The sequence below is a fragment of the Dasypus novemcinctus genome, chromosome 13, assembly GCF_030445035.2.
Source record: "Dasypus novemcinctus isolate mDasNov1 chromosome 13, mDasNov1.1.hap2, whole genome shotgun sequence".
NCBI classification, from domain to species: domain Eukaryota; kingdom Metazoa; phylum Chordata; class Mammalia; order Cingulata; family Dasypodidae; genus Dasypus; species Dasypus novemcinctus.
In genome coordinates this window covers 113169517-113196875 of record NC_080685.1, presented here as the reverse complement: position 1 = coordinate 113196875, position 27359 = coordinate 113169517, and the positions used below count along the sequence as shown (strand labels likewise).

At 44.7% G+C, this 27359-nt stretch overlaps 2 long non-coding RNA genes across 2 annotated transcripts; one reads left to right on the top strand and one right to left on the bottom strand.

Moving 5' to 3' along the window:
• Positions 1 to 2040: 2040 nt before the first annotated feature.
• On the bottom strand, positions 2041 to 10762 carry LOC139436246 (uncharacterized). The gene is made up of 3 exons (XR_011645337.1): positions 10542 to 10762; positions 9799 to 9865; positions 2041 to 4541 (listed from the first exon to the last, which is right to left on the bottom strand). It is a non-coding gene; the product is annotated as an uncharacterized lncRNA (long non-coding RNA).
• A 5890-nt stretch (positions 10763 to 16652) lies between these two features.
• LOC139436245 (uncharacterized) lies at positions 16653 to 21751 on the top strand. The gene is made up of 3 exons (XR_011645336.1): positions 16653 to 16977; positions 20346 to 20443; positions 21644 to 21751. It is a non-coding gene; the product is annotated as an uncharacterized lncRNA (long non-coding RNA).
• Positions 21752 to 27359: the final 5608 nt, after the last annotated feature.

The window sequence follows — 27359 nt, the reverse complement described above, 5'->3', positions numbered from 1 at the left end:
CTGTGTTACTCGAATCTCCTGGTATTAGCTGGAAACAGGGTTGGGGAGAAGAGGGGGAGAGGAGGTTTTATGACCGTCCTGACCTGGGAGGCAGAGGGCCCTGCTGGAGGTGCATCGTCAGCCGGGCAGCTCATGGCAGCGCAGCAGCGCAAGCTGCCAGCCACGGGGACGCACTCCTCTCCATGCTGCTTCTCTGACACTGGTCCAGGGGAGCAGCCCTGGGTATGGCAGTGTTCCCAGTGTCCACCTCCTTCTGCCCCTGTCCCCCACCACTTCCTATAAGCAGGGATCCCATTCAAACCTGCATCACACTGTGCAGTTGTTGGTGAAAACTCTGTTTGCTCCCCATGGTTTTTCCCCCCACAAAATACTGCACAAAATACTGCTGAGAGAAGCTAGTGCAGGACGGAAAGGTGGACAGGAAGGGTCCGCCCTGTGGGGCCCCGCTGACCCTCTCCTCTTCAGCTATGCTGTGCTCTTCTGGACCCTCAGGCCATCACAAAAGTAGAGGGGAAGGGGGGGTGGCCCAGGAGGAGAGTAGGGCAGGAGGGGCGATGTTGGCCAGGGCTTCACATGTTCCCAAGGGCTTGACTTTCCTCAGGGCCTGCAATGAGACCAGGGGAGGCGGAAAATGATGGGTGGTTGTGGACTCATCATGATCCCATGAATTTATAAATAAGCCCTCACAGAAAAATGCACAGTCCAGGTGAGAGTGGGAGCATCTGTGTATGGCCCCCTTCCCCGATGTCTCAAAGGTTCAACAGAGCAGAGAGGTGAATCAGGATGTACCGCCTGCTGCCAGCTAAGTGCCCATAAACACCTGCTCCCAAAATGGCCTTGAGAAGGCTGGATCCCCGAGGTCCCTCCTCTTCCTCAGCCACTGCAGGACCTCACTGTCCATGAGGGAAGGCAGGAAGAAGAGGGATGGCCCAGGGAGGTGGGGAGGGGGAGTTACTGTGACAGGAGCTGTGTGGGTCACAGCAAGGGCACCCCGAGGGAAGAGCAGCAGCAGGTGGGTGCTGTCGGGCAGAGGCTCTCCAGGAGGGTGAAGCCTCAGTGTCCCCTCACCAGGGAGAGGACCCCCGGGGCAGCCTCCTAGTGACTGGGGGCCCAGCAATCCACAGCCCCTGCTCTCTCCCGGCCTGGGTCAGCCCCTCTTTCCACCTGGAGGGCTGGGGGAGGTGGGAGCACAGGCTCTTTGGAGGACAGGACCCGACAGCAGCTTGGGGAGGAATATGCCTGACTCTGGGGAAGTGGACAGCATTTGGTGTGGGGGGTCACCAGCACCCCTCACCCTCACCTCTGCATCCTAGAGCAGCTGCCAGCCCCTCCTGTTCAGATCTGCACCAGGCCAGGCGCACAGACACCCAGGCATGGGTCCCAGGGTCCTGAGGTGAGGGGCAGGCCATGGGGTGGTTTGCTTGAGGGGAAGGAGGGAGGAGAGGGTAGAAGCCTAAGTGGGCTTTGCAAGGGTTAACAGGGAATCCCGTCACCAGGGCAGGACCCAGGGATGCAGTGTCCACTTCCTGCTTGGAGCTGGAGAAAAAGGGAACCTCTGAATTTTATTTTTTGTTGTTATGCATATTATTGTCCTTTAGAGGCAGCCCCCTGTGCTGCCTGTTTGTGAGAGAGCCCTGCTGCATCTTCCCCTCCTCCACTTCCTTGGACCACTGTAGAGGACAGGGTGGGAGAGGGAATTTCTGGGCAGGGAAAGAACTGAGACCCCAAAACCTCTGTAAGCATCAGGCCCCAGAGGGGAGGAATTTTGCCAATGACACCCAGCCACCCTGTGTTCACCCTATGGAAGTCACGCATTCTCCCAAATAAGGACCTACCAGGGGAAGCCAAATGAGTTCCCCAGTCACATAAGCTGCCTCTCAGGCGGCCTTCATTGCCCACCACTGGCATCGGGAGCCCCCCCGAGCCTTCTCGCTGCTCACTGTGATGCTTGCCATGCTCCTGCCTACCTGGGGTCTCTGCCCACACCAGAGATGGTATCGACCCTCTTGCTAGGGCAAGCTTTGAAGAATCAGCCTCTGCTCTCATTTGAATTCTCTTTATTTCTCCAGAATTGACTCCACTCTCCTACAAAGAGGAAAAGATGGAGAAGGCAGGAGAGGGGTGCAGGGCCCCAGGGGACACAGGCCAGGCCAGTCTCTGCAGCACCGTAGGTGGGGCGAGTGGCTTCCTGGCAGCGAGTCTCTGCAGGCTGCTCCTCTGGTTCCCCAGAAGGTTCCCTTCACCTTTGGAAGCTGAAGCTCCTGGATCTTAGGAGCCAATGCTTGGAAGGTCTTGTGGATGAGGACCTCCTCTGCAGGTGGACCCGCTGAGACCCGCCCAGCACTGCAGACCTCCATCCTCCATGCCCTAAGCCCTCCAGCACACATGGCACTCGTGCCCAGCAGCCGAAACTGTTGTCCAGGTCCAACTACAGCTGCTGTGTCCACACCTGCTCATCTCCCCCACTGTCCTTCAGGCTCCGTGTGGCGCATAAACTTGTTCCTCCACAGAACATCTACTGAGAGCAGCCTGGACTCTTCCCATGTGCATCGAGCACCTGGCGGATCTTCCGCATCATCTCATGGGGCTCCAGGGAGCTAATGACCTTCGTCCTCCACTTCAGGTCCCGTGACCATGGCAGGGCCCCCTGAGGGCCCCCGTGGTCGTTCCTCCCCCGCTGGTGCTGCTCCTTGCCAGTGCACCCTAGGCACACGCAATGCTGGATGGAAGCCATGTAATGTTCAAGGTGCCCAGCTGGCCCTGGCTGATGGGGGAGGGGAGGCAGACCTCCCCCTGCAGGGCAAGTTCTGCTGCTTGCCCCTGACTTGGGGTGTTCCCCCAGGGATGGCTTCACCCGTGCCAACAGTGGGCAAAGAAGTGATTCCTTCGGGGCCTCCATCCCTGCTGCAGATGACCTGGGAGGAGGCGGTGACCACAGGGCCAAGCAGGGGACCCTCCTGACGACGCTCCTTGGGGCAGGGCCTGGCGGCCTGGCTGGGCCTCACCCAGGCCATCCGGGGCTGCTGGTGCACATGAGGCAGGGCCTGGGCCCTGTGGGGGAAGCCGACGTCTTGGAGGCTCCTGTCTTTGGTGTGCGCTGGCTCTCCCAGCCCTCATCCATGAAGGCCTGGCTGAGGCTGGTCCTCTGCAGGAGAGGAGAGCTGCAGGGCTGACCGGGGCAGGGGCAGGCGCTGGTGGGAGGGCACAGAGTGGGCTTCTCCCACTCCTGGCCTGGCAGGGGGCTGGCGTATGTGTTGCTCAGGCCCCAAGCCTCCCTCCCTGAATTCCGGTCCTTCTCCCTGTATTGAAGGGCTGTAGACAAGCAATCAGGGGGGAGAAGGGCAGGTTCGCTGCCTCTTCACCACCTGGGCTGCACAGACACGCTGTGCTGCTCCACGTGGTGTGGGGAAGGAGGGCAGCTGCGTCTCTGCCAGCTGAGGGCTGGGTCTGCGGGGAGCTGGTGGTCTCCTGCTCCCATCTGCTGTCGCCCAGCAAGAGATAGATGGCCATGATCTCGTCATGTTTCACATTAGCCAGGGACTCCTCTACCTCTCTCTGGTGTAGTCACTGCTCTTCAGCAGGGGCCCTGGCCATCTGGGAGGGGCTCCACAGAGGGCTTCAGTTCTTTGTCCTGCTAGCCCGTATGTACCCACAGGTCGCTCTTTATATCCCGTGGTTTTGTCCTCTTGCAGGCATCCGCTGCGAGGCACTTTCTGGTGTGGTTTATACAGTCCACAGACAGTCTGCAACATAGAGCTCCCCGCTGGGCGCCTGCTCCCGCAGGGCCTGGAAGCTCTGGGCAGTGAAAGGGACGTCCCCACTGGCCATGGTGTACAGAATCACCCCCCGGCTCCAGACGCCCATGGCCGGCCCATCGTACGTGTGCCCCTTAAAGATGTGGGGGCAGTACAACAGGGAGTGCCGCACAGGGCTATCAGCTCCTAGTCCATGTCAAATGTCTTACTCAAGCCGAAATCGGCAAGTTTAACATTCCCAGCAGCACCCAAAAGCTGCTCTTCTGATTTCAATTCTCTGTGGGAAATAAATTTCTGGTGACAGTACTGGACAGCAGATACTGCTTGTTGTGAAATTTCGCTCGGGCTTCCTCTTCTAATAGAGGGTCATGGGCCACCAAGTACTGAAAGAGATCACCTCCATGGGCGTACTCCATGATGAGGTAGAGCTCCTTGGTGCTGTCAATGATTTCAAAGAGCCGGATGATGTTGGGATGGCTCAAGCTCTTCATTATGCTCACTTCTCTGGAGCGCACGCAGAGGCTGCTGGGGCCGTGGCTGCTGAGGACGTGCCATGCTAATTTGATCACAAAAGGCACCCTTGCCTGTGGTTCTAGGAACCGATAGTTCTTGAAGTGGGTCTCCTCCTTAGCCCTCAAGGCTGCGAGAGCCCACAGCATGCTGGAGTTTCTGCTGGGCTGGAGACCTGGCGACTCTAGGCAGACTTGCCAGCGGGAAGAAGTGGTGACAAGATGGTCGAAATCACCAAAAACACAAACTCTTCCAAAGTCTATCTGAATAACTGATCTAATAAAAAAAGGAAAAAGAAATCAAATGCTAGAAGAAAAAGAATGAACAAAATAATGAAATCAAATAAACAAGAAAATAAAGAAACAGGACTAAAAGAAAAAGGAAAGATTTAAAAAAACAAACAAGGCAAAAGAAAAAAGTGAATTTTTTTTTTAAAAAAGAGGAAAGAATAAGGAAAACAAAATCTGGAAAAAAGAATGAGGACAAAAAGAAAAAATACAAAACAAAATAAACAAAAGAATCCACAAATGAGAAATAAACCCGCTAAGAGCAGTCCTAGCCCCACAGTGCATCAAAAACAGCTTCCTGGGTAAGCAGACCCCGAGCCTCAGGTGCCAGACCTTATACAAGGTGTGGAGTTCCAGCACAGTGGCTCTTGTGAGGTCATCCAAGAAATGCACCAATCCAGGCTGTGGTCATCCTCAGGGGTTCCTCCTCACTTTCTGGTCTCAAAAACCCTCTACACTTTTCACAAAATTACTGAAGATCCCACAGAGCTTTGTGTTTATGTGTGTTGTAGCTCTATTTCCTTATCAGAAATTATAACCTAGAATGCCACAGTGGCTTCTACATTTCTAGTTTGAAAACCTTAATGATATATGGCTTTGAAAGAGCTCAGAATATCAACATTGGAAATATCCAACTCTTTTTTCTGTAAGCTTGCATGATCTGACTCAAAGTGATCCATGACTCAAGGGTTTTCTATTCATGTGTCCAAGTTCCATAGGGCAGGCACTGTGTTTTGTCCATGAAATCCAACAGTGTAGTGGATTTAAAGACATATACACAATATGCAAGTCTGCATTCCTTGCCACTCCATTAGCATGTTGCATTCACTACGTCCCATGAGCAGAAAATTACAATGACTCTGTGATGGGTAGGAGTTCAGCAAGTCTCAACATGAGTACAAGGGTAACCATGTTAGCCTCTGTGACTTGAGCAGAGGCTGACTGCTCCATGAGGCCATACTTTCCTTTCAAACTAGAGCTACTTACAAAGCAAAGGTAGGAAATGGCCTTCTAAGACATACAAAACCACCAAGAATTCCTTTCAGATCCTTTCTTCCTCCTGCTGCCCCCTGTTAGTCAACCTCTTACAGTGAAAATGATGACTAAAGGAAAGGGAAAGATAGGGCAACTAATAGTTCCTTTCCTTCTAGCCCTTCCTGATTAGGCAAAGGAGGAGTGTTGGTCAAACGTGCACATATCAAAAAATAAAACAAATTGTGCTTCCAAAGACTTTGTCAAGAAAAAGCAGCCCATTCAATGGGAGAAAGTATTTGGAAACCAAATATCCATTAAGGGTTTGGTTTTCATGCTATATAAAAAGATCCTACAACTCAAAAGTAAAAAACCAAGGGATCCAGTTTAAAAATGGACAGAAGACTTATATGTCCATTTCTCAAAAGAGGAAATATGAATGTAAAAAAGCACACAAAAAAATGTTCCATATAACTAGCAATAGGGAAATGCAATTCAAAACTACAGTGAGATATTACCTCACATCTCATAGCATGACCATTACTAAAAGACAGAGAAAACAATAAGTGCTGGAGAGTATGTGGAGAAATAGGAACACACCTTCACTGTTGGTGGGATTGTAAAATTGCTGCAGCCTCTGTGGAAGACAGTTTGGCAGTTCCTCAGGAAGCTAAACACAGAACTGCCATATGATCCAGCAATTCCTCTACTAAGAATATATCCAGAAGAACTGAAAATTGTGAGGCAAACACACAATTGCCCACCAACGTTCATAGTAGCATTATTCATAATTGCCCAAGATGGAAACAAACCAAGTGTCCATCAACCAAAGGATGGATAAACAAAACGTTATATATACATAGGATGGAATACCATCCTACTATAAGAAGAAATGAACTTGGGACACATATGACAACATGGATGAAACTTGGGGACATTATACTGAGTGAAATCAGCCAGACACAAAAGGTTACATGTTGTATGGTATTACTAATATGAACTAAATATGAAAAACAAACACAGGAGTTAAAAACTAGAGCATAAGTTATCAGAAGATAGGATGGGGAATGAGAAGGGGTACTGAGGCTTAATATATGTAGAATTTTTAATTAGATTGACTGTAAAAGTGTGGAAATGGATCGAGTTGATGGAAACACATTATAGAGACTATAACTCAAACATCCAGTTTATAAATGGGATTGTGGCTAAAAGAGGGTGGTCTAGGGTTGTAAATGTCAATTGAAAGTAATGCAGAGAATAATCTAGGGTCTGAAATCATAGTGAACCCAGAGATAGATGATGGTTGTGGTTAATCATACAAATACAAGAATGTTCTCCTATGAACTAGAACAAAGTTATGCCACAATTATAAAGTGGTAAGAATATGGTGATACATGGAAAAATACAATTAATGTAAATTACGGGCTATAATTAGCAGCAATTTGTAATATTCTTGCATCATTGTGAAAGCAGATATTACATTTGGTTCAATAATAGGAGTGGTATGGGAATTTTCTTTTGAACTAGGGAAAATGCTCAAAAACTTACTGTGGTGATGAATGCACAACTATGCGATGACCGTTGAGAGCCACTGAGTTTACATTGTGGACAGATTGTTCAAGGCATGGGACTGTTTTACACAATGAACCATGTAGTGGAAGATGGACTGTGGTTAGCAGTACAAATATCTGAGGGTTCTCTCATGAACTATAACAAATGTACAATACTAATAGCTCGTGCTAAGGATATGCAGTATATAAAGACATACCAAATGTATACTATGGATCATAGTGGTAAAAATCTGATGTTCTTTCATAATCTCTAACAAATATTCCACAACAATGTAAGTTGTTGATCAAGGTGTGATGTATAGGAATTCTGCACATTCATGCATGATTGTTTTGCAAACTCACAACTTCTCTAATAAAAAATACATAAATATTTTTAAAAGTAAAATAAAAAGAGTTGAGGGAATTGGATGTGGCTGAAGTGATTGAGTTCCCACCTACTACATGGGAGATCCTGGGGTTGGTTCCTAAAGAAAGCAACCAAGACAGTGAGCTGATGTTACGGGCTGGCTTGGTGAGCTGATGCAACAAGAGACATAATGAGGAAAACATAATGAGAGACACAACAAAGATCAGAGTAGAGGTGGCTTAGGTGATTTGGCACATCCCTCCCACATGGGAGGTCCTGGGTTCAGTTCCCAGTGACTCTTAAAAGGAAGATGAGAATACAATAAACAGACAAAGCAAGTGCAAACAACAAGTGGGCGGGGAGAAATAAATAAAAATAAATATTTTTAAAAAAGAGTTAGTTTCATGCAGGGTTTCCACTATTCTGGTAAGAACTAAATACATGCACAGTGAAATAGAGCTTTGAAATAAGATTTGGGTAATTTTAGTGATTCCGCATACAAGTTAAATGCTCTTGTATTTGTATTTACAACTGACATTGCACAATATAAAGAGCAACAGTACAATTCATTGTAATAGTTTAAATTTAAAATTTTTCTTTAGTTAGAATGGTATTAGGTAGTAAGTAAAATATACCATGAAAAGTAGAGATAGTGTGGGAGAAAGGAAAAAGCCTTGTATTTTAAAATCTTTCCTGTCACTTTTTCCCCCTTTTAGAACAGGGGTCCTGCATTTTGTACTGGCATCTGCCAATTAAGTAGTTGCTCTTTGGGTGAATTTGTGGTTTTCAATAGATATAGATATAGAAATAAATATAGATGTAACAGTCTTTACTTACCCACTTATGTATATACATATAGATATATACATACACAGTATAAATATTATATATTCCTTAGCTGTGTCTACCAAGAACTGTGAACAGTGACAACCTAATAGCAGTGAGCTCCCTATTGCCTAGATCTTGGTATCTAAATACCAATGTCCACTAACAGCACGCAGCCCTTTTAGAAAAATAGCTGGTTCCAGGCTGGGGCAGGGAAAGTACTTCTTGAGCCTTGAAGACTTGGTTTTGCCATAAATTAATGAATGAGTCCTGTCAAGAGGACATAGAAGACAGTTTGAAGTGTATCCCACTGATCAAATTTGAAACATTTTGAGAATCAAAATAAATGATAACCCATGGAATATAATAGGAGTTCATGAATCCATACCAAAAGAAATAAATGGGTAATTTGAACGTTTGATGAAGAACATGATATTTGCATTGTCTCTGTATTAGTCAGTCAGAGGAGTGCTGATGCAAAATACCAGAAATAGTTTAGTTTTTATAAAGGGTATTTACTTGGGGTAGGAGCTTACAGATACCAGACCATAAAGCATAAGTTACTTCCCTCTCCAAAGTCTATTTTCATGTGTTGGAGCAAGATGGTTGCCAAAGTCTGTGAGGGCTCAGGCTTCCTGGGTTCCTCTGGGCTCAGCTCTGTTTTCTCCACAAGGTCAGCTGGAGACTATGAGGCTCTCTAGGCTTTGCCTCTCTCCCTGGGGCTCCAGCTTCAGCATCAAACTCCAACATCTAAACACCAACATTAAAAGCCTTCAACCCCGTCCTTTGCCATGCCTTTTATCTGTGAGTCCCCACCCACCAAAGGGTAGGAGCTCAACACTCTACTGGCACAAGAGGTTTACATGATTACTTAATCAAGGAAATCTATGAATCCAATATAATCTAATATGCCCAGAGGAAACAATCAGTTTACAAATATAAATTAATATGTCTTTTTGGAATTCATCAATAATATCAAACTACTACAGTCTCAAAGTAACTACCCACAAAATTCTTGCTAATTACAAAAAGGAGAAGAATAATTCTACAGTGGAGGAGCCTGGCAGACACCAATGCAATAGAATGATGGAAGCAAACATCACCACTAATGGGGCAAATTGTACCCAGGTGCTCCCTGACAGGATGAAATGATAAGAATACAGCATCACTTTGTGATTTTCCTGCCAAACATGCATGACTTGATCTACTATAAGGAAGATATAGAATCTCAAATTGAGGGGTAGTCCTCAAATAGCTGGACTGTATTCTCCAAAGTACCAAGGTCATGGAATCCTAGAAATACTGTAGAACATGAGCAGTTAAAAGACACTAAAACATGATAACTAAATACAACAGATAATTCTCTACTGCATCCTTTGGCTAAAAGGACATTATTGGAGCAATTAGTGAAACTTGAATGATATCAGAGTATTGCAGGTTATTAATTTGACAATGTTCATTTCCAGATGTTGATTATTGTGGCCATGAATAAGAATGCCCTTATTTGTAGAAAATAGACATCGACAACTTACTCTCAAATGAGTCTGGATAAATGAAGTCCCTGTACTGCTATTGCATCTTTTATGTCAATTTCACTGTCTGAAAAGATGAAGAATAAAAAAGGTTTAAAAATTAAAAAAGCATTACTTTTATTAAATTATTACTGTCCTCATTGAACAAAGGAAAAAAAAAAGGTACAGATGGGGAAGTGGAGTATTAGTGCCGCTTTAATTCTATTCAAAAACCTAAACCAACTCTGCCTTTTACATAAATCTCAATTTCTAGTATTGAGTACATTGAAGAGGGGAAAAAACTGTACAACTACTGCCATCTACTGATCACAAAGAAGATATTTTTAGGGAAATAGTAAACATTGTTACATTTTAAAATGTTCTGTGTGCAAACTTTTCTCAAATGGAGACCAGGGGTTTGAGCATATCATAAGATTTTCAACAAAGTGTCAATAATAGGGTGGGATATGGCAATCCTGTAATTTATGCATGATTGTTTTGTAAGCCAAACACTTCTCTAGTAAAAAAAAAATGGAAGTAAGTCACACATATGAAGATATTTCCTATTTTAAGTTTCACTCAGTGAAAGTCTATCAAGAAGCTTGGGTTTTTTGTTTCTTTGTTTTTTGGGGGGTGTTGTTTTTTTCCACATACCAAGTTATAACAAATGTGATGACTTTAAACAACACCCATTTTTCACCCAGTAGGCTCTGTGGGTCAGAAGTCTGGGCAAGCTTAGCTGGGTCCTGCGCTCAGGATCTTACCAGGTAGAAATCCAGGGTCCCCAGGGCTGTTTTTCCTGGAGGTTCTAGGAAAGTCCACTTCTAAGGCCATTCAGGAGGCTGGCAAATTCTGTTTCTTTCTCTTGCTCTCCATACCTCCTCCATCTTCAGGGCAGCAGTGGCACCTGGGGTCCTTCTCCTGCTTCCAGTCTCTCTGACATCCTCTTCTTCCTGCATCTGGAGGCTCAGGTGATTACACTGCTCCTCACCTCCCCTTTAGAATTTCAGAGCACACAAAGCCCCATCAGCCTGCAGCAGTTTAACTGACAACTGCCCTTTCCCAGCTGCCTGCCCTACTTCCTGCCTTCCAGTCCACAGCTCCCTGTGTCTATGACCTCTGTCTGTGACCCCACCATGACCTCTACCCCCACTTTTGTTCTTAGCAATCCCCAACAATCTACTTGCTGCCAAATCCAGGGTCAAATCTGGCCCAGTTCTCCTAACCTTTTGGCTCCTGGCACCCCATCACCTCCCCCAAGGCTGAGGCTGTGCCCTCAGCTGAGGCTCCCCTGGGGAAGGACCCACCTCCAAGGTCACTTGTGTTATTGGCAGGATTCAGTTTCTCCTGAGGGCCTGTGTCCCTCTCTGTTTTCAGGAACCGCCTCTGTTTTATTCCATGTGGGCCTCTGCACAGGGCAGCCCGTAACGCTGCAGCTTGTTTCCCAGAGTGAGGGAGAGAGGGAGGGAGAAAAAGATAAAGAGATAGAAAGATTGATAGGCATAGATACCTACATACAGAACAAAAGAGAACTAGAGGGACAAAAGTCACAAATGTTTAAAAATCTTGGAAGTGACATGTTCTACTGATTAGAAGAGCCACTAATTCCTCACAAGGATGTGTATCCGGAGGAGAGATCCTTGGAAGCCATTTACTGGCTGCCCACCACATAAATGATGAGGAGGAACTTAATCTGCTCTAAGCGTCATGGGTGGCCACTGAAGTGTTTTAAGCCAAAGCACGAAGATACCTGCTTTTCATTGAATCTCAAGGCCATCATGGTGTAGACTGGAAAATGAAGCCAACAGGTGAAGTTGCATCCCCACGATCACATACGCAAAAGCCAAACTGTTCTGGGTTGAACTTCCTGCTGCCTCCCGTTCTTTCTTGTAATTCTTCTACCTCTAAGCTCATGTATTAGGTACCTGTGGCATCATTCCACAAACTTTAGAGACTATTGCATATACCTCTGCTAAACTCCCTAGGGAGTACATGCTAGAAGATCCTCAAGGTGCAGATGGGAAGGCGGTGGCAGTTTGATATTATTTATGAATTCCAAAAAGAAATACAGAGTATGTTTGTAAACTGGCCTTTTTCCACTGGGCGTATAACCCTTTGATTATAGTAGATTAGATTTGGCTGAGATATCTGATTGAATTATGTTAAGATTAGGGTTCTGATCAAACCACATCATTAGAGTGGGACTCAGCACCGAGTCCCAGCCCCCTCGGGCTGATAAGACAGACTCTCACAAGGTAGTGGGCACATAGGAGAAGATACACAGAGGATCCTGCAGCCCAGGAAAAGAGATGAGCCTGAGAGTTAGCGGCTGAAGAGAACAGAGCAGCTAAGCCCAAACAGAAATGAGTCGAGGAAGAGAGGCGAGCCCTATGCCAGCCTCCAGCTGAGATCAGAAGCTGGGACAACAAGCCTGAAGAGGAAGAGGGAGGCTGAGCCCTCACAGACACCGGCAGCCACCCTGCTCCACAAGGGAGCAGCAGGCTTCATGGCCTTGTGACTGTAAGCCTCTACCCCAAATAAACACCCCACAGAAAAGGCAGCAGAGTTCTGGGACTTGCCATTGGCACCCCTGTGGCTGACTTATAAAGATGAGGAGACTGGGAAGACCCAAGAGGCCCAGTCACTTTCCAGAGCACACAACTGGGCGGAGGGGGCGTGAGGTCTGGTGGAGCTCCACCCCTCAGTACTGGGGCCTTGAACTTCCCAGGCCTTCCACTGCCCATGGGATGAGGTGGTGTACGTGTAGGTCTTTCTGGCATTTAGCAGGAGACACCCTCAGGTAGCCAGGGTGACACAGGGCAGGGCAGTGGAGACCAGCTGGCAGCTGTGACTGTCTGGACACCCTCCCAGCAGTTCTTCCTCCCAGCACATGTGTGGCCTGGAGGATATCGGGTGGGCAGGCCCCGGCAGGAGCAGGGTCTTGGTGGGTTGGGGTCCTGGTGGGCCTCTATGTGCACACCCAGCGCATGGCTGGAAGGGTGGGAAGGGAGTGTGGACGGCTTCATCAACCGCTGTCACCTCCTTACTCAAGGGCTGCACGTCTGTGAAGTCAGGGTTCTGTTTCTAACCTGAGGAGATGGGCATCATGTGATGGGCAGGCAGGGACCAGATGCCTCCAGGCCTGGCTGCTGGGCACTGTCTTAGCAGAGCTCCCCCAGGAAGTGGGTGAGAGGCTGGACAAGACAGTCGTCCACACCGGGTCATCATGCAGGGAGCAGGCACAGCACACTGCCCAAAGGGCCAGGGCAGGCAGAGGTGAGGGTGGCTGCACAGCGGTCTCCACTCTCAGGTCAAAGCCAGTAAAGCAGGACTCCCGGACCCCAGCCCGGCAATCCCCAGCCTCCCTTCCAGGGTGTTCCTGGCTGTTGGTCCAGGGTCCCACTGCCCAAGATACCTGAGCTGATGTCATTCCCCCCTTCCCACTGCCCAGCCCTGCTGTGTTCATGTGCAGCTGCTTTACATTTGTACTAACACAGAAAAGACCCTTTTATAAGGGTTCCACTTTATTGGGAACCACGAGTGCCTTTGCATTTTGTGATGTATTGGTCGTCTTTATTACCTGACCCCAGGTGTCCCCTGTGTTACTCTGACCATCCTCACAAAACTTCTCCAACATTAATAATCATCCTGCTCAGCAGGACTGTTTTTATGAAGTAAGGATGAGGGGTAATACTATATATCTCTGTTTCTGTAACTTGCCATCCTACGGAACACATCACAGTGACCCCTCAAGACTCCTAGAGACCAAGTGACAGAGAAAGTTCGAGAAGGGATGCATGCTAACAGAGATTCAGCCTCTTGCAGCTGATGGAACTTGATGTGCTTCCTTTCAGCACACTGCTGGGAAGATCATGTCTCTCAATATTCTAATGCTCTTCACCCACTCTGGATAGACCCCCAGGAATGGGGGTGCTGGGTTGAAGTGTGTGCATACTTAAAATTTTAATCTCTAGAGACAGAAAACTTTGAAAAGGGGCCATTTCAGTTAAGTTGCACACAGCAGTCTATGATGGTGGAGACTTCCCTACATCCGACCAGCCATGTGTGGTATCGCTTTTTAAAAATTTTTGTCAAACTGGTGTCAGGGCAGAAAAAGAAGCCACATGTCCCCCATCTGTCCCAACCTCAATGTAAAACTGTGCCAGCTTTGAATTCAGCCAAGACCAGCATGGGGTAAAGAAGGTCAAAGCAGACAGGGTGAAGTTGGTGGGACACCTGTCCCTGCCTTCCAGTGAGGGGACTTCTCTCTTATCACCTACGTCCTATGCAGCTAGAGACCCCGAGCCACAGACCCTGGAACTTCTCTTCACAAAGTTAGCGCCTCATCCCAGCAAAGCCCCCACTCTGCCGCATACTAGCAGTGTGTCGTGGGAACGTCACTTCACCTCTCTGAGCCTCAGGTGGCTCCTCTGAAAAGTGGGATGGAGAGAGGACCCACTTCATAGGGTTAAAAGGAGGACTAAATGGAATAAGCCATGGCAAGCTGTGACCCTTAGTGACAGTCTAAGGATGACTCATTTTTTGACCAACAAATTGCTCTGCTGTGTCACACGAGCCCTTCCAGAGCCATTGTTTGCCTGGGCAGCTGGCAAGGGACTAAACATCCACCCTCTCAGCCTCTCTCTACAGACCAGGACTGGTTGTTGAGGACACAGAGGGGAGCGGAATTATTGCCTGCCTGGGAAAAGGGAGGTCGCTGCCAGCCAAGGTTGGAGAACTGCCTCTGAGAAAGGTTGATCCAAGCATTTTCATTTTCTAAAGTGATATATATTTTTTCTTGTCTTTTTTTCTTCCAAAGTAAACAATCAGAGCCCTAGGTCACTCACCCTCCGTACTCCCACCCACAACCCATTCAAATTAGTGACAACTGAAAACAGGCCAGACAATCACCCTCAAAGAAATCACAGAACACAAGCACAATTTCAGGACAGCCACCAATGAAGCAAAAAGCTCTACTGCAATGCCCCTTTGCAGGTCTCGAGAGGCAGGAGCAAAAGTCTATAATGAAAGAAGCTGTTGATGTGGGAGGAGTGGAGGTGTGGGGAGTGGGGTGTATGGGAACCTCTTATATTTTTTAGTGCAACACTTTGTGTGATTTATGTATTTATTTAAAATGATAATAAAAATGAAAAAAAAAAACAAAAACAACAGTCTGTGGAACTGGAGGGCCTGGAGAGGAGGGAGGCAGGGGAGAGGAAGCCAGCAGGGCGGAGGCGTGGCCTGGTGCTGCGGGTGCGTCTCCTCTCTCCTCTGCACGGGGGATGCTCCCGGGAGCTCAGCGGCCCAGCCTCCATCCAGCGCGATCGCGGGAGGCAAAGCCCAGCGCTGAGCAGCCTCGCGCGCGGGGCGGGGACGGCGCTCCACGTGGGGCGCCCGGCTCAGGTGGGTGGCTCGGGTGGGTGGCCCGGGTGGGTGGCTCGGGTGGGTGGCTCGGCCGGGTGGCTCGGGTGGGTGGCCCGGGTGGGTGGCTCAGGTGGGTGGCCCAGGTGGGTGGCTCAGGTGGGTGCGCGGCGGGCGCCGGGAGCGGGGCGTCCTCCCGGGCGGGGCGGGGCTGCAGGCTCTGGGAAGGGGCTGGAATAGAGTCGCTGAACGTCGCCTCGCCGCTCCTGCCCCCACTTTCCTGCCTCACGAGCTGGCGGAGGGCGCGGGTTTACTGCAAGGGGGGAGGCCGCGCTGGGGCAGGTGGAACTGACCCCACAGAGGGCTGGTGGCCGCGCCGGGAAGGAGCCAGGTTGTCGACAGGCCTGTCTGCCCGGGAGGCGTTCCCAACAGGAAGCAAGCAGGACAGAGGAAGTTCTTCTACGGTTTTTAAAGGCTGGTGTTTCTAGTTCAAAAGAAGCTTCACAAACGTTTCTGATCTTATTTCTAGACGTTCTAGCAATTCAATTCAGTCAGGAAATGTATTTTAGCTTGTGTGAAAGATTTGCACTGAATTTTTCCCTCTGCTATGAAATTGTGGCTTTTGAGTCGAAGCTAGTTGGATTATGGTTTGGCATTTTAAAAATTAAACATAGAGAGGTATTTTGCATTTTCAACAGATTTTTGTTTTAATTGATACATGACATTTAGAAATATAAGAGGGGGATTCATATATATCAGATTTGTAAAAGACAAGATATTTAAAAGTGAGTCTAAAATAATTTATCTAGATAGTGGAGAATGAGGAAAGAATTTTCCTAGGTGATGGAAATGTTTTGTATCTACATTGTTCTTTGCATGGGTGTTTACATTTGTCAAAACTCAGTGAATTTATAAGTGTAGTATCTGTGCATTTCACTCCATGCAAATGTTAACTCAATTTTTAAAAGAAAGCAGTTTTCTCGAAATTTGGAAAGTTTTCCCAAAAGCAAATTACAGCAATTTATATCAAGAAATCCTAAGTTTAGGAATATGGAGGATTCTCTCAATTCTTTTAGGTAGAAATTCACCTGTTCCATGGTTGTAATACATAAATTTCCCCCAGGGACCTAAGATATTTATACATTCAAAAGTTCATAACTTGCTATTCATGGAGTTCAAAGAAACTGCATATTCTCTAATAAAAATATTGAATATAAATAAATACAAGAAAAGATCTGAATTAATATAAGGCTGTGCCAAAAACAAAATGAAAGATAAAACAACAACAAAGAAAGGTTAAAACAACTTACATTCTATGTAAATACCTTCATTAAAATGTTGGTCCTCCTACAAGATTCCACTCCAGTGCAGAAATGATGGTTGATTTGTTGTACCGGGGTTTTTTGTTTTGTTTTGTTTTTATTTTTAACTCTTTAGCACTTTTGTTTCTCAACATCACCATGTTTTGAAAAGATGAATAAAATCTCCCAATCACAAATCATCACAAATCCATTTTAGTGTAGTATGAATAAAATCCAGCATAAATATTTTGTTTTGTGCTGGGAATAATGGCTCAGTGTCTTTTCCCAGCAGCTTCTTCCAAAGGGCAAATCACAGTTGAGGTTGTCGTTTTGGTTTTAACCCGCACAGAAAAGAGACAGCGAGGCTTGCCTTTTGCTTTTGTTTTCTTTTAAGTCTCCAGAACTTGCTAGGACACTTCTGGAACAACACTGAGTTGGCTGTGACACCTGATCCTGTTGAAACAGAGGCAGTTTAGAGAACATCAGTCAAGCTCAGTGATCTGGGGGTTCCCGTTTACCTTGATGGTGCTGATCGCAGGTAACATTTGAATGCGGTCTGAAAATGTAAAAGCTGGTGTCCCCTGAATCGTGGGTACTGACAACCTCCGCTCAGAGTAGCTGGTCTGGGGTGCACTGAGATCAAGGGGAGCTGACAGTCCTTGGCCCCGCTCCCCAGAGGGGCAGGATTCCGGGTCTCAGCACAGCTGCGGGCTGGGGGGCCACGTGGCAGGAGGGCCCAGCTGACCGCAGGCTCTGCGGGCTGGGGTCCACCATGCCCACCACTGCCCCCTTTTTGCTGGCTTCAAGCCACCTTCCACGGCCACGAGAGGGAGCTGCCGTCAGGCGTGGAAGGAGAGCTGCTGGAGCTGGAGCCCGCGGGGCTGCCTGAAGGCCCCGCGTGGGGTTCCCTGCGGCGCCAGCGTCAGCCGCGGGGCTGACCTGCGGGGCGCGCGGGCGGGGGTGCGGGAACAGGGCAAGGCGGTGCAGGGGCCGGGTGCGGCTGCCCTGGGCCGGGCGGGGGTCCGAGGTTGGCTCGGTTGTGCGCGTGTACACACGCGCGCGGGCACAGGTGCACACGTGCGCGCGCACACCCAGCGCCAGGAGGGAACGGGCGGGCAGAGCCCGGGGGAAGGGAGACGCCCTGCGCCCAGAGGCCGGAGGCGGCGCTGCCGGAGCACCTGCGCTGCGGGGTCGCGCGCTGGGCCTGCGCCCGGGGCTGCTGCCCCCGGGGAGGGAAGGGGCGAGGGCCGCGGCCCTGGGCAGCGTTTAAGGCCCGGGCCTGCTTGGGAAGGGCCACAGGGCGGGGACCCCGCTGGGCCGCGGCTGCTCGGCCTGCCCTGCCCCGCGGCCGCTCTCCCAGCTGGTGTTAGAGGGAGGGCATCGCCAGGGCAGTGGCGGGCTTGTGGGCTTCTGTGTAAAGTTAAACAGATGCTGCCATTTATTCTGACCCATCATGCGTGGCACCTCTTTGGTTTTCCTAATTTAAGAGACAGAATTTTTTCCTTCTTCAGGGTAATTGGTCTAAGGAAGTTTTGCAGTAAGAGGCCAGGTCTTGCTTTCTTCATATGGAAATGTCATTATTTTGAAAAGTCAGAAAGGTGCACAGATATTTCAATGTATTAAAGACATAAATGCTGTTTTCTTCTGTTTATAGATTTGATATATTCATTTTTAGTAATTTCCATTTATGTACAGAAAATGTCTTCCTACAAACTTGATCGTCTTCTTTATCCCTGGCATTTTTAGTGTAATAGCTAGAATAGTCTCAGGGGTTTAGGAGATATTGATTTCAGGGTAAGGAAGTGGATGAATAGATCCTACGTGACTTGAATATGTTAATTCATAGTAACCATCCCCATGATCTATTATTTATCTTAATTTTGAATCTCTTTTTTTCATCTGTGACATTATGTACCTTAACAGTTGCCTCCCTAGTATCCACTCTATCCTTTATCCATTGTGTGTGGCTATAAGGTGGGCCATGATTTCCCTGTCAGTAGAAAATCTAACTCCCCTGGCCGTGTTGATGGGTGGGGGCCCCAAGTAGGTCCAGGCAGGAGGAGAACAGGAATGTGTGGGTGTGAGGTCATCCACGGGAAGCACCCTCCTACTTCCAGGTAAAGGAGTGTGAGGACAGACTGACATACAGAGACTAACAGAGCTGAAAGGACAGCAGAAAAAATGTGACTGCTCAAGTTTTCTTCTGAAGCCCACAAACTACTGTTGCATTTTTCGTATATGATAGTCAATAAATGCATTTTGTGTTTAAGACTGTTTGGGACGGTTTTTCTTTCCCTTGGAACCCAAATCATCCTGATACACATGGTAATATTTCATTCCATGTTTAAAAACAAGAACAAAAGCATATGAAACCCGTGACAATTTCTTGATAGTCTTTGTTGCAAACAACTGATTTTTTAATAACTTCATTAATGATTTTCAAGAGTTACATGTTCTGCTTTAATTGTCCAGGTGTGTCCCACTTTTTAAAAATTAAGATGTAATTTATTGTATATAAAGTATACATTAAAACAAGGTTGACTATTCCTTTTCCGCAATTCTGAAATCCATACAGCTGTAGCTACTACCTGTTTTTTAATGATTATTTGGAACCAAGAACTTATTGACTCATTTCTTCATAAAATCTAATGAGAACTGAATATTTTTATGTTTTATAAAAGAATTACTAATGTGTTTAATTTTAGAGCACTGCTGTAGGTCCTGTAGACTCTATATGACACACCCTATATTACCATAATAAACTGGAATGTTTAACTTAATATATCCATAAAAATTTAAGCTCCAAAATATAAATATTTGCAAGGGATTATCTGGGTCAGGGATTAATATTTAAATACTAATACTTACATTTTTAAAAAATGGTGTACTAGTAATAAATACTGCTGATTTTGTTTCAAGATATTATAATAATCAAATTTCTGCCTAATGTAGAGATAAAGTTTTTTCCAATTTGGATTTTAGCAAATGTTTGTTATTTAATTTAAAACTCTTTGTACTCTGACAAAGAAATCTTAAGGATTATATAACCTATCATTTCTCTCCAAGTTGTTGCTCACTAAATTTTGAATGTTGCATTATTTGCTGAAATTGTCTAATTGGATTTAATATTCTCATGTGGAATTCATATTTTATATTCTATATTTTATAAAATTAGTTATTCTAGCATCTAATTGTTTCTAGAATACAATGAAATCCATCTTTATAGGCTTATTAGCAATAGACTCCTTTAGAATTAATGAAAGTTTTGAATCACATATTTTTAATAGGTTGCAACTTTCAGGTATAATACTTCCTTTATATTAATTCAAGCCAGTCGAACAAAATATATTTTTGCAGAGCTTCTTTTGAGATTAGTTTGAATAAATGTGAATTGTGAATAAATACATTTATAGAGTCTTCAGCTCCATCGCCACGTGATTCCACAGTGATCACGCATTCCAGCCAGGCTCATCCTGCTGCTTCTATCCAGCTCCTACCCTGTCACAACATTATACTCCAACCCCTTTGCATACAGAGGTTCTAGGAATAAAATCCTAACTTATCATGTCCAAAGTTGGCCCCATGTGATCTGCCTCTATCCTGACTCTCCAATTCTATCCTCAACCACATTTCCCCAACTCTCTCTTCTGTTCTTTGAACTCATGAACTGCTTTTCCCCTTCTGAACATTTGCCCTTCCTGTAACTACTGCCAGACAGACTCCTTAGCCCTTTGTGTGGCTGCCTGCTTCTCATTCTTCAGGTCTCAGCCTGAGGTCACTTCAGCCTTTTACATCCCAGGAATTCTGTGGACTATAAACACCCCATCCTTTATTAGCAAACATAATGGTTATTTTAATTCCTTCTTATATTTGGGTGGAACAATGACCATATTTTCTTTTAATTAGGCCTGCTGGGGATGAAGCATCTTCAAGGTGGCCATGATTTCCCATAATGACAGTTTTTCAGTGTTCTTCATTGTATAACCTTCCGGATTGTGAAGCAAGTAAGAGCAAAGCAATCAACTTTATCATCATGCTCCTCCAGGGCTGCTCTCAGACTGGCTTAGAACTCAGAGTCACACAACGACTCACATTTAGATATCGACATTATCTCTAAGACAGACCGTATAGTCCTAAATTGTGTTACAGGATCGTTAATAAAGTGCAATATTTGAAGCAGGCATGTTACATCTATTTACAAGTAATCTTTAGATCATTCTGTGTGATTTTGAGGAGTGGGAAATGACACTGATCTTTTTTGTTTGCTTACCTTGTTTTATTGTGGGTTTTGTTTTTGTTTGTTTCCTATAAAATACATTTATGTTTAAATCTCATCAACAAATCTATTGCTAGACCCTTTTTCAATTCAAACTATTTAATTCTCTAAATCAGTGAGATTCAATGAAATGGAGTTATTCAAAGTGGCAGCAGGGAGCCCACAGCTGTCCTGTCAGAAGAGAGCCGCCACAGTGGGAGGAGGTCCTTCTCTACAACTGAATTCGCCACCTTTCATTTCATTAAACCACGTGGAAGATAACAAGTGTTGGAGAGGATCTGGAGGAATAGGGCCCTCACTCACTGCTGGTAGCATGCAAAATGGCACGTCCACTGTGGAAGACAGATTGGCGGTTCCTCAGAAAGAGAAGTGTAGAATTATCATATAATCTGGCAACCGCACTACTGGACATATACCCAAAAAATTGATAACCTGGCCTCAAACAGGAATCTGGGCACTGATATTCAAGGCAGCATTATTCACAATCGCCAAAAATGGAAGCAATGCAAGTATCCATCAATGGGTGAATGGATAAATAAAATGTGGTATAAACATACAAAGAATGTTTTTCAGCTGTAAAAAGGAATGAACTCATGATACATGTGACAATATGGATGAAGCTTGAAGACATCCTGTGAGTGAAATAAGCCAGACACAAAAGGACAAATTTTGCATTAGCTCACTCTTTAAAAATAATTGGTATAAACAAACTCATAGAGTCTGAATGTAGAGTATTCATTACCAGGGGATGGGGTGAGTATATGGCATGAGAATTTAAGACATAAAGTATACAGGGTTCTTATTTAGAATGATGGAAATGTTTTGGTAATTGATGATAGTGATGGTAGTACAACATGTGAACATAATTACAGCACTGAAACATGTTAGATTGTATATATGGTAACAGAACAAACTTTGTGTTTTTTAGGAGATACTGGGGATTGAACCTGGGACCTTGTATGTGTGAAGTCGGTGCTCAACCACTGAGCTACCCCAGCTCCACCAGAATAAAAAAACAAAAAATAAAAAAATTCACAGAACTTTACTAAAGAGTAGTGTCTTTCATTGTTGTTTAAGTTGCTTTTCTGGAGCAGCAAACAATGTTAGGTATCTTTATGTGGGTTTATTTGGCAAGTGTATACCTAATTTGGTGAAGTGTCTGTTCATTCATTTTCCAATTTTTTAATTGCATGGTTTGTTTTCTTTTTATTGAGTTTTATAGGCCTTATATATATTTTACTACAAGTCCTTTTTAGATGTATGTCTTTAACAAAACTTGCTCCTAGTACAGGGTTGAGGTCTTTTCATTCAGTTAACAGTATCTTCCAGAGTAGAATTTTTAACTTTTTAAATAAAGTCCCATTACAATTTTTTCCTTTCATGACCCTGTCTTTGGATGCTACATCTAAAAATTCATCAGCAAACATAAGGTCATGCAGATTGCCTCTTCTGTTGAATTTTCAAGATTTTATCATATTGCATCTTACACATAAGCCTATAAACTATTTTGGGTAAGTTTTTGTGTAGGATGTAAAGTTTATGTCTTTGTTTATTTTTCCCTGTATGGCTATCCATTGCCATTTGTGGAAAGGATTATGTTCACTTGACTGTATTTTCATGGGTCTACATATGGATTCTATTATTATTTTCCATTACATTACTCTATTAAGTAATGTAGCTTATAATAAAGGCTGAAAGTAGGTAGTGTGGTTGCTCCAATTTTCTTCTCCTTAAGTAGTTTGCTTGCTATTCTAGGAGTAGAAACAGTCAATATCCACAAACTATGTTCTTGGGATTTTGAATGAGATCTTAAATATATTGAGTCTACCCACCATGAATAAGGAATATTTCTCCATTTATTTAACTTTTTTATTTCTTCTGGGTTTCTCATCATTTATGAAATAAGATATTTTGTTAGGTTAACCAAAGGAATACATTGCATGTTTACTACTATAAATGCATTGACTTTTACTTCATTGTTCATTGTACAGAAGGGAAAATCAATTGACTTTTGTATATTTGGCTTGTACTTTGCTGCTTCTTATCTCCCTGCTGTCTCATCAAGTCACTTGATAGCTCCATTTCCTTTGAACTTGCACATTTATAGCACTGAATAATATGAAATTTTAATTCCACAGATTCTGATTATGGCCTGAAGGGGGCGCATGTCCACAGCTGAGCTTCCTGCCCTGTGCTCTGGCTGCCAGGAGAGGTGCCTGAGCCAGCTTTTGGATACAAATGAACTCAGACCAAGTGGAGAAAGCCTCCCTGCTGGGCCCTGAAGCTCTGGCACCACGTCCCACAGGGACAAGAGCTTCCTCGTGCAGGATTGAAGTGGAATCACTCGTGGCCCTGGGACAGCTCTGGCTCTGTCCATGTGAGTGAAAAGCTTCATTCATGTTTCCATTAATTTTAGCTTCCAAAAATGTCTTCCCCAGGTCTCTTCTTTGAATGTGTTTCATCAAAGTTTTGTAGTTTTCACTTTACAATCCTTGCACTTCCTTGGTTAAATTTCTTCTTAAATATTTTGTTCTTTCCGATGCTGTTGTGAAAGATACTGATTTATTAATTTTCATTTCAGACTGTTGCTATGATATAGAAATACAATGGACTTTTGTGAAACTTTCTGACATTGTTTATTAACTGAAACAGTATTTTGCAAATTCTAGAGGGTTTTTTCCTTTATAAATCTTGTCATCTGCTAATAGATAGTTTTCCTTCTTCCTTTGCAATTTGGATACCTTTTCTTACTTTTTGCTGAAAAATTGCTCTGGCTAGATATCCTAGAAAGTGATTAATAGCAGCGACAAAAACAGCATATTTGATATGGCACTGATATTAATGGGGAAGGCTCACAGTCTTTTACCATTGAGTACGATGCTAGCTATGTAGTACTGTTTTGTTGGCTTGTTTGCTTTTTTGTATTTCATCTTGAAAAGGTATTGGATTTTGTCAAATGGTTTATCAGCAACAAATGGCATGGTCACAATATTTCTTTCTTGTTGAATTAATGTTGTGTGTTACTTTGCTTCTTAATTACAATTTATTCTTTTAAATATTTTATTAGAGCAGTTTTAGCTTTCCAGAAAAATCATGCATAAACTAGAGTTCCATATGGCCACATCACACTGATGTGATATTTTTATTATAATTGACGAGAAATATTATTAGAATTTTACTGTTAACTGTAGTCCATAGTTCATATTAGGGTTTACTGTACTGTACAGTTCTATGGTACTTGAAATTTTTATTCTGGTAATACACAAACTAAAATTTTCCATTTTAACCACTTTGAAATATACAATTTGGTGGTGTTAATTGTATTCACAATATTGTCACTGCCATCCACTACCAAAACTTTCCATCCCTCATAGAGAAATTACCAATTAAGCCATAAGTCCCCTTTCCCTACACCCTCCCTAGCCCCTTCTAACCTGTATTCTAGTTTTTGATAATAGACTTTATTTTTAAGAGCACTGTAATGTTACAGAAAAATTGTACAGAAAGTACATTTAGTTCCAATATCCCCTTCTCTACAGTCTCTGCACAATTTTCTTTTTATTAAGATCTTGCATTACAATGGTACATTTTTAACAGTTGATGAACCAATACTGACACATTTTTATCAACTGAAGTCTAATTCACATCAGAGTTTACTCTGCATTTTATATTTCTATGGCTTTGACAAATGCTTAAGGTCATGTATCCATTATAGAATCATACAAAATAGTTTCACAGTAATCTTTCACCCAGGTGGCTGTGGCTAGTACATACCTTTAACTATTTTTAACAACCACCTTCTGGAAGGCCTCACCAACTCTGGGAGATTCAGAGTTGAGTCTGAGCTCAACAAATTGAGCCCCTTAACCAGTGACACAGGGATCCTCCAGGCAGGTCATCGTGCACAAACAAATCATGCACGATTTGAAACATGGTCCCTATTTGCCCCTCTGGACCTGGCAACATCAGGAACATGAGCCACAGACCCCAAAGCTCCTCAGGTGTGGGGAAGGGGGGCCTTAGGTCAGCATGCCAAAATGCGACCACATTCTCTCCATGAAATTTAGTGGCTTCTTTTTCATCAATCACTTCCCTTGTTGTTGTCGTGTTTTTATATGATTCCAAGTTCCTAAAAACTTAATTTGATCAACTTTTGAAAGCCACTAAGACCTATGTGCAGAGGGATGAAACTTAATAGTTCAGTGTTGCTGAGTACAATCATGGTCTAATTATTAGCTGACCATTAACCTATACTGACAGTGGTACAACCTATAGGAAGCCAGCAAGGATTATGTAACATATTCTGTACAAAGTATTTTACACATGTGTTTCTTTATGTATGTCTATGTGTTTGTGTGTGTGTATAAATAAACACACACTCACATAAACCAAGCAGAGACATCCACAGATGTATAGTACAGGAGAGAGAGAATTCATAGACTTATCAAAGTTTCCGGACAAATAAATAAATGGACTAAGAAATAAATATCAACAGCAGCAGCAGCAACAGTAACAACTGTCACAGGTAAAAATCAAAATCTAGAGGTGCTAAAATATGTTATCTAACATTTTATCTCATGGAATGGGGGGTTCCTAATACTGCCAGCTGATGGGCCCCAGGGATGTAATTTTGTGTCTGTGTGTCTGTCTGTTTGGTGGGCTGTTGGTTGGTTCCCATTCGTGTGCAGAGGGGCACCGCACTGGCTAAATGTGCCGCCTGATTTCACTAGAGCACTGGGCATGTACAGTGCCCAAGGCGCCATAGGGTGTGGGTGGGTGGGTCTTGTCCCCTGGCCAAGTCTATTGGGATAGGTGACCTCTGCTGGCAGGTGTAGCACTCTCCTGGCAGCCATGTCACAAGAACCCTGACCCAGTGCCCTCAGATTGATTCATTAGACCCTAAACCTATTGACTGCTCCAATTTGCAGGACTTTATTATATTGATACTGGACTGATTAACATTTTTTGCCAGACTGGTTTGATATGTGCTTGTACCAGCTTTTCATGATTGATTTTTAAAAATGTATTTTTTATTTATTTTTAAAAGATACATAGATCATACAAATGTTACTTTAAAAAATATAGGAGGTTCCCATATGCTGTGCTTTTCCCACATCAACAACTTCTTTCATTAGTGTGGTACATTCATTGCATTTGATGAATACATTTTGGAGCATTGCTACACAGCATGGATTATAGTTTACATTGTAGTTTTCACTCTCTCCTAGTCCATTCAGTGGGTTATGGCAGGATATATAATGTCCTGCATCTGTTCCTGCAATATCATTCAGGACAACTCCAAGTCCCAAAAATGCCTCCATATCACACCTCTTTTCCCTCTCCCTGCCTTCAGCTACTCCTGTGGCTACTGTCTCCACATCAATGATATAATTTCTTCCATTGCTAGAGTCATAATAATTCCATAGTAGAATACCAGTAAGTCCACTCTAGTCCTTACTAGTCCCTGAGGACCCTGGAGGGCAATGCCTACTCCACCTCATAACTGAGAGGGGGCTTTGATTCCACATGGTTGGTGGATGGGACTCTCATGCACACAGCTATAGACTCTCAGTACCTTCGTGTGGTGGTTGTTCATCCTCACCTCCCTGTCAGCTGACCTAGGTAAGTCCAACAAACTGGAGAATAGGTGCTGCAATACTCCTGAGGCTCAGGACCCAGGTGGCACATGAACAGCCCAGAGATTCAAGTCTCCTGGGCATAAACCAACCCCAGCACCAACCACAGGTTCAATAAAAGGAACAGAAGAGGCATGTGTAGAGAGGACACATCTGAGTCCAACTTCATCACACTCAACAGCACAAGTTCCAAAGTAGGGCCCACTGGCAAGGCACCAAACTCCAGAGCTATCTTCCATGACTGTAGGACCTGGGTGTCTCTGTAACCCTCAGGAGCACCCCTACCTGGGGTTGTTTCTACTTTGCCTGTGTTGGGGATCCTGCTGAGACATGCAGGATCTAATGACCTCCTGACTCATTTTGAAGTCTCTTAGCCATATAAATTCATTTGTCTTACCATTTCCCTCTTTTATTCAAGGTTTTTTTCCAGTTACATCACCAGCTGGTACATGGTACTAATCCCTTGGTGCCAGGGAGGCTCATCCCTGGGAGTCATGTTCCATGCTGGGGGGAAAGTAATGCATTTATATACTGAATTTGGCTTAGAGAGTGGCCATATTTGAGCAACATGGAGGCTCTCAGGAGGTAACTCTTAGGCATCCTGCAATACTAGGCCAAGTTGAAATTTCAAGCACAACAAGCTCATAAGTATAGTCATCAAAGGAGCATCCTTCTTCTCTGGTCATTGCCCTTGCGTTTTGGAGATTGTTGCTGCTCCATTGGGGAGTGCGGCAGAGCTCCCCCAGATGGGAACCCGGAACTCCCTCAGTTATGTGAATTTCTACCCACTGTGTCAATACCCAGTGAACATCTGAACATATCTATATACCCTATATAATTGACTTCTGTGATTCCATCTCATGGCTGTCAGTGAGCTGTGACCTGTGTGCAGGCCCATTCTCAGGCTGTCTATCAAGTGGCATGGGGCAGTGTTTGAATACATAGAAAGTTAGTGGCCCTAATGTCTCATTTTATGAAAGATAAATGCTATGACACTTAATGCAGACA